The sequence below is a fragment of the Trichomycterus rosablanca genome, chromosome 4, assembly GCF_030014385.1.
Source record: "Trichomycterus rosablanca isolate fTriRos1 chromosome 4, fTriRos1.hap1, whole genome shotgun sequence".
Taxonomy (NCBI): Eukaryota; Metazoa; Chordata; class Actinopteri; order Siluriformes; family Trichomycteridae; genus Trichomycterus; species Trichomycterus rosablanca.
Window position 1 is genome coordinate 17,524,278 of NC_085991.1, and position 7,590 is coordinate 17,531,867.

General features: G+C 39.7%; 2 non-coding genes across 2 annotated transcripts; both read left to right on the forward strand.

The window, feature by feature from the left end:
• The first annotated feature begins 6,348 nt into the window (after positions 1-6,348).
• On the forward strand, positions 6,349-6,420 carry trnap-cgg (transfer RNA proline (anticodon CGG)). Its single transcript has one exon. It is a non-coding gene; the product is annotated as a tRNA-Pro (tRNA).
• A 1,097-nt stretch (positions 6,421-7,517) lies between these two features.
• trnap-ugg (transfer RNA proline (anticodon UGG)) lies at positions 7,518-7,590 on the forward strand. Its single transcript has one exon. It is a non-coding gene; the product is annotated as a tRNA-Pro (tRNA).

The following is a 7,590-nucleotide window of genomic DNA, read 5'->3' on the forward strand; positions in this document are numbered from 1 at the left end:
GGAGTTGCAGTAGTCCAACCGTAAGATTACAAGTGCTTGCACCAGAATCTGGGTAGCTTCCCTGGAGAGAAATGGACGAATCTTCCTGATGTTGTACAGGAGGAACCGACACGCTCTGGTCATGTTGGCTATATGAGGAGAGAATGTCAGCTAGTTATCAAGGACAACACCAAGACTTCTTACCTTATCAGATGGTCTGATCTGGGAGTCATCCAGAGAAATGACTAGGTCCTGGGTTGGAGACTGATCTCCAGGAATGAGCAACATCTCTGTCTTGCTGGGATTAAGTTTTAGATGATGAGCCGACATCCATTGTGAGATATCTTGCAGACATGCTGAGATGCGAGCTGAGACTTGCGTGTCTGAAGGAGGAAATGACAGAACGAGCTGAGTGTCATCTGCATATGAGTGGTAGGAGAAGCCATGGGAGGCTATGACCTTGCCCAGAGAGCGGGTGTAGATAGAGAAAAGAAGTGGGCCAAGTACAGAGCCCTGAGGAACACCAGTTGAGAGAGTGCATGGGGTAGATATGGATCCCCTCCATGACACTTGGTAGGAGCGCCCTTCCAGGTAGGAGGCCATCCATTGCCATGCTGAACCTGTTACTCCAAGGTTGGAGAGAGTGGACAAGAGAATGCTGTGATTCACTGTGTTGAAGGCTGCAGAGAGGTCAAGAAGAATAAGGACAGATGACAGTTTGGCTGCTTTGGCTGCATGAAGCTTCTCAGTAACCGCTACAAGAGCTGTTTCCGTAGAATGTGCTGCCTTGAAGCCAGACTGGTACGGATCGTGGAGGTCATTCTGAGTGAGAAAGGCAGATAGTTGGTTATAGACAGCACGTTTAAGAATTTTGGATAGAAAAGAGAGGAGTGAGACAGGTCTGTAGTTGTTGATGTCTGTAGTGTCTACTGTAGGTTTATTAAGAAGGGGAATGACCTGAGCCTTCTTAAAAGCAGTAGGGACAACACCTGATGTCAGGGAGTTGTTGATGATGGGTGTGATGAAGGGGATTAGGTCCTGTGAGATGTCTTTGAGGATGGTATGTGGTATAGGGTCAAGTGCGCATGTAGTGGGATTGCTGGATGAGAGGAGCTGTGTAACATCATCCATGGTGAGTGGGGTGAAGCTGGTGAGTGTGTTGGTGGGTTGAGGGTCAGTTGAAAGTGGGTCAGTCGGAGAGAAGGATTGATTGATTTTGTCGATCTTGTCCTGAAAGAATGTTGAAAAGTCAGTAGCAGTGAGAGAGGCAGAAGGGGGAGGAGAAGGAGGGTTTAGAAGAGAGGAAAAGATAGCATAAAGCTTACATGGGTCAGCAGCAGATTGTTCAAGCTTGGCTTTGTAAAAAGATGTTTTTGCAGCAGTCATGTCAGATGAGAACCTGGACAGCAGATCGTGGTAGGAGTGGAGATCAACACTGAGCTTAGATTTCCTCCACTTTCTCTCAGCTGCCCTTAATTCTCTTCTGTTGCTGCGCAGTGCATCTGAAAGCCAAGGAGCAGGGTGAGAAGGTTTTCCTCGTTTGAGGGACAGAGCTGATCGAGGGATGTTGAAAGAGAAGAGAGTAGAGTATTAGTTGTGGAGTTGAGTGGAAGGGTAGCAAGCATGTAAGGGTTAGGTAGTGAAGTTAGGATGGTGGAGATCAGCAGGGAGGAAGATAAAGAGTGAAGATTGGGGCATGTTGTAAGGGTGAAAGTGTGGTTGGAGGTAGGAAGAGTTGGGAGACAGAGAGAGAAGGACACAAAGTGATGGTCAGAGAGGTGGAGTGGGGTGACCGTGAGGTCCAGAACAGAAGCTGGACGGCTGAAGAACAGGTCCAGAAGATTGCCTCCTTTGTGTGTCGGAGGGCTGTGGTTAAAGACATGCGTGGTTTAGACATGCGGCTTGTTCATTGTGAGACATTTGTTGGAAAATTTAAAAAATGGGGTCATTGCTTGTGTCGTCTGACCCCCAAAACCTTTTAGATGCCATTTTGTTTATACCAAAATAATAATAATAATACGTAATTGTTTGAGCTTGTACTGATGAGCTGATTTATTTAAAACCTTTAAACAACAACAACAGTTAAAACACATCTACAACAATAACAACAACAATAACAAACAACAACAATCATTTAGATCCAGATGGCCATGCTATGGGAATTAACGATGATAATTTTAGTTGTAAAAATCTGTTTAAATTGTACAGCGTGTTATATACATTACTGTTGTGCGATTCCTGTTCCTTACGTAATTTTTGGTTTTCTACAAATAATTTAGATATACTTTGTTGCATTTTTCCAATTACATGACCTAAATTAGAAATAGTTGATTTTAAGTCTGCATTTTCTTTTCGAAAAGTATTGTCTGTCTTGTGTTTTAGTGCAGCTTGTCTGCGTTGTTCGATTGCTATTTTAGACACCTTCTATACCAGACTTGACTCATCAAACTTCGTAGAATTGATAGCGCTAACCTGGTGTTGTCTCTCGTGTATTTGGTTAGGTTTTAATTAGTCCTCGGATGTGTCTCTTGCTTCATGCTGAACATCAGGAAACACGTTCCGCACGGTAGTTGAATTAAATTCCATAAAACTGTTTTCGTTCCACGTTTTCAACAGTCCATCAGTCCATTCAGTGTTGTTCTGGTCTGTGTCAACGCAGGGGCCGTACAACAACAGAGGTATGTCGTTCAAATCTAAAAACAACATTTTACATATTAACATACTTTACACACAAATATTAAGTTGCAAAACTACGTATAGTAATTCATTTGTATTTTCTTACCATCTAGTTCGCCGCCGCCTTGTAAACTAAGGCGTTTCCTGCTTCAATGTTGTCCATCCTCATCAGCGATAACGAAACAAACGCGTTTTTCACAAGGCTCCGATTCACTGGTGATCCGTTGTGGGTTTTGGTCCCTCTGTGACCCCTCAGGACTGCTAGTCGAACAGGGGTTAAAGTTGTTTGGCGCGTATCCGTGGTTACCGCTCACCGGGGGGTGTTAACAACCCCGTAGGCTCGACCAAACGCGTCAGACCTACTACAGTACATATAATTAGTATTACACATTAAAATACAATCAACTTACAGCAATAGTCATAACTCACCAAGCGGATGTACAGAACTGGATGTGTCAGCCGTTTCTGTAGAAATGTATGAGATATTATGTTGAATAACAAATAAACATCAACAACAATTAAATGTTGCAAATACAAAAAAACATACCTTCAAACAGTTGAGATAATCCTTCAATGCTTCTAATGGCTTGGATTGTTTCAAGCTCAGATGTGCCTATACAACAAAAAACCCTGTTAAGTGAGAAAAACATTATAACCCCGAAATTCTTACAACAGAAATAACAGCAGAAATAAGTAGAAGTCTGTACCAGCCACATACTTACCAAGAATGTCGGAGTCCATTGCAGCTTTCCAAATGGTGTCCTGGTGTCTGGTGTCTTGGTCGGCCTTTTGTACACTAACTAGCATATGCCTGGCTATACATACTGTTTTACCTAAAACACACCTCTTAAAATTTACATATTTAAATATTTTATACCTGATTGATCAGTTTGTGTGACGTAAGGTGTCATAAATCTTGAGAGACGTGTTTGTGACCCCCCCCACCGCTTGTTGGGGGGTGATGTGTGGATACACGTCTGGAAACCCCTTTGTAGTAAAGACGCTCCATACCTGTCTGCCGTCCTAACTATTGTTATAACCCTTAAACATTAACATATAGTCACACTGTTTCTAATTAACATTTTGATGTAGAGACATAGTGGAAGCCTAACCAGATAACCGTGAGGTGTGGGTGTATGTGAGGAAAAACTAAGTTTCTAATTTATTTGTTTTATTATGCATTTATTTTAAAATATAATTTTATATTTAGACAGCATTAATCATTGTTGTTGGCTTTAAGACACTAACTTAAATCGCTATTGTGTCTGAGTAATGGTGGAGTGATGCCGTGGTGTAAGTGAATGTGTTTGATGTTTCTTTTAACAGACAAAATAAGGTATGCTGTGATACTCTTTATTCAACCCTTCAAACATTATAAGCCAGAGAATCAAATTAGGTTTGTTTTAAATCCTTAAAGTATTCGCTATGCCTACTACCAACGCATTGACATATCTTTTTCTCATTGGTGCAAAACCGATTTGGCTTCACGAACACTAGGCCTAACAACGGTGTTGCTGTAAAATATCTAAAAAGTGTCTGATTTACACAAGCACATGTAGACATTTTAAAGCTTTTTGTCTTAGAAAACCAACTGTGTATGAATGCTTAAACACTATATACAGACATTGTCACAGCATTGGGACACCATAATACCTTTTTGGTATTAGAAACCTAGCTAAACAATGAGGTGTGGGGTGCGTGTGAAGAAAAACTAAGTTTCTCGTTTATTTGTTTATTATACATTTTATTTTAAAATATAATTTTATATTTAACCAGCATTAACCAATGATGTTGGCTTTAAGACACTAACTTAAATCGCTTTTGTGTCTGAGTGGTAGTGGTGCGATGCAGAGGTGTGAGAGAATGTGTTTGATGTTTCTTTTAACAGACAAAACAAAAGGTATGCTGTGATACTCTTTATTCAAGCCTACAAACGTCATAAGCCAGAGAATCAAATTAGGTTTGTTTTAACTCCCTAAAGTATTCGCTATGCCTACTACCAACGCATTGACATATCTTTTTCTCATTGGTGCAAAACCGATTTGGCTTCACGAACACTAGGCCTAACAACGGTGTTGCTGTAAAATATCTAAAAAGTGTCTGATTTACACAAGCAGTAGACATTTGAAAGCTTTTTGTCTTAGAAAACCAACTGTGTGTGAATGCTTAAACACTATATACAGACATTGTCATAGCATTGGGACACCATAATACCTTTTGGTGTTAGAAAACCATTGCTAAACCATGAGGTGTGTGGGGTGGGGTGGTGTGTGTGTGTGTGTTTTTGGGGGGGTGTGGGGCTGGATTGTGGTGGGTGGGTAGGATGGGGCGGGATGGGGTGGGAGAGGTGGGACGGGTGGGTGTTCCATACCTGTGTCAGTCAACATGACCTGTGAATCAAACTAGCCTGTCACACACAGAGTGGGGCTCTGTAACATAATTGTGTTATTTACAATAAATAAATAGTGACTAACATCATATTTGGACATGACTAGGTGCATTCATGCCTCTAAATATTCGTGAAGCAGACTTTATAATTTATAAAGTGATTTTTATTGTGTTTAAACAGTGTTTTTTATATGTGGCAGTAGTAGATGATTTTTAAAAATGCTAACAGTTTAGGTAGATCAGTGTGTTTTAATTTCTGAATGGCTGTTGCCGATGAGTTGTAGATCAATGGCACATGTTAATGATGTCGTCAAGAGTGAGTGGCAATAAACGGCACTGTGTTGGAACTTTGCTTTACACACAAACAATGGCCTTATTTAAACTTAGAACCTGGAGCCTCTTTTTTATATTCAGCAACCAGAATAATGAACTCTGGTCTGAATGTGGAGAACTGACGATACCACAGCAGCTCATCAACTCCAGCTCCACTGTAATTACAGGATAAAGTAACAGAGTTTCCCTCCAAGACATTTTCAGTGGTAGAAACTGGTGTAATAGTCTGTGCAGAAGTATAAACTTAAAAAAAAAAAAAAAAAATTTTATTAAAAAACATTAGATTATTAACAATACATTATATGTAATAGTATTTCTCACCTAAAATAATGGAAAGAAGGCAAACAAAACCAAGCAATGCCATGACTGAACTGCAGACTAGTGCAGCTTAAAGCCTGTTATCATTCTTACACATGTTTGAATCACTTCCTTTCTTCAGCTTCTCTTTCCAACAGTGCAGCTCTGTTACAGTGTTTAGTAAAATGTAGATGGAGTCTGTCATCATGTGTTTACTTTCCTTCCTACATCTGTGTGCAGAAAAAAACAATTTTCGATCCCTTCTTTAATCCCCTGCTCTTTCACCAAAGAATGTTGACTTATCAAAATGTCTCTTCAAAATGTATCACAGTGTGCAATTAGAAATCAAAGGTGGCATTAAATTGGTAAACATGTAAAGCCTGTCTAATTGCATGGGGTTACAAAGGTACTTTATGAAAACAGCACAAAGCTTTCAAATGCTTCCTAGTCCTGACAGTCGACTAATTAAAAGAAATGTTTACTATTTGGAGCCTTTAAATATTTTTCATGTTGTAACTCTTTAAAAAGAGGTTATAACCAGTCTATGTACTGATACTGGAGGTTTTGATAGTTTTGTAATGCAAGCACTGACCACACTTACCAGCTCAACCAGACAACATAGTTCTGAAGGTCAGTCACGCAGATCAAAGTAACACAAAGACTCTTGTTCCCGCTGGCTCGTTGGTCTAGGGGTATGATTCTCGCTTCGGGTGCGAGAGGTCCCGGGTTCAAATCCCGGACGAGCCCTTGCTTAGTAAAGAAGCATAAAGTCAGTGGGACTGCACACAGCTCCTGTCAAATGCTTTTAAAAGTCTTTTAATTTGACAAAGAGAGCCTTTAATGACACCTCATGCTTAAACTGTTTTGTCATGAATACACTTCCCAGTGCAACCAGTCAACATGGTTTTGATGCTAAGCCACAGAGGTCAAAGAAATGCCCTGGCGTCCATCCACGCTGGCTTGTTGTTCTAGGGGTATGATTCTCGCTTAGGGTGCGAGCGGTCCTGGGTTCAAATCCTGGACGAGCCCTTGTTTACCCATGTTTAATTTATCAACTGCCTCTTCAGGTTCTAATCCCAGTGTGCAAATGGAAATGAAACGGGGTGATTAAATGGGAAGACTTGTACAGCTTTCTACATGGATGCCAGACCACATTATATAAATTCTAACCTTTAGCTTAAAATTTGTCCTCATACAATTAAAACAAACAAAAAACCTTTATAAAATCATGCTGCCAGAGTTATTTTAAAAGCCATCGAGAGGTTTTGTGAATCCATGTTTAAATGTAAAGCACTGTCATTGTGAAGGAAAGTCAAACAGTGCAGAGTATGAAGCCAACACGTCAAGGAAAATCTCATGTCAACGTCAATTTATTTCAATCTTTAGTATTAATAACCGATAACACAAAACATCATAACGTTTGTTTTAGGTAGAAAAAGAAATAAATATTACTAACTTTATTATTAGAATATTAAATGTGGATTTTTTTGCCACTGAACTAAATTGTTAGACAAGATCTGTTTTATTTTTCGATTTGTATTTAAAAAAGAAAAAAAAAAAACACAAATTGAACCAACTGATCAATGACATGTAAATTAAAGTTGATTTAATTAGTTTAAAATGTTGAGCTAAAGAATTGTAACTTTAGTTATTTGGTTACTGTAATATTTGGGTAAATGTAAAGGACTTTTAGTCATAGTAAGATGGTTTGTCCAGGATTTGTGATTCTTTGGTAAATTTTGGGAGGTGTATTGTTAAAATCCGAGTCTTTACAGTTGACTAATTAAAACCAGTTTGCCAAACTGTTGGCTTTAAATATGATCAAAATAACACAATGTTCCACTGGCTCGTTGGTCTAGGGGTATGATTCTCGCTTTGGGTGCGAGAGGTCCCGGGGTTCAAATCCTGGACGAGCCC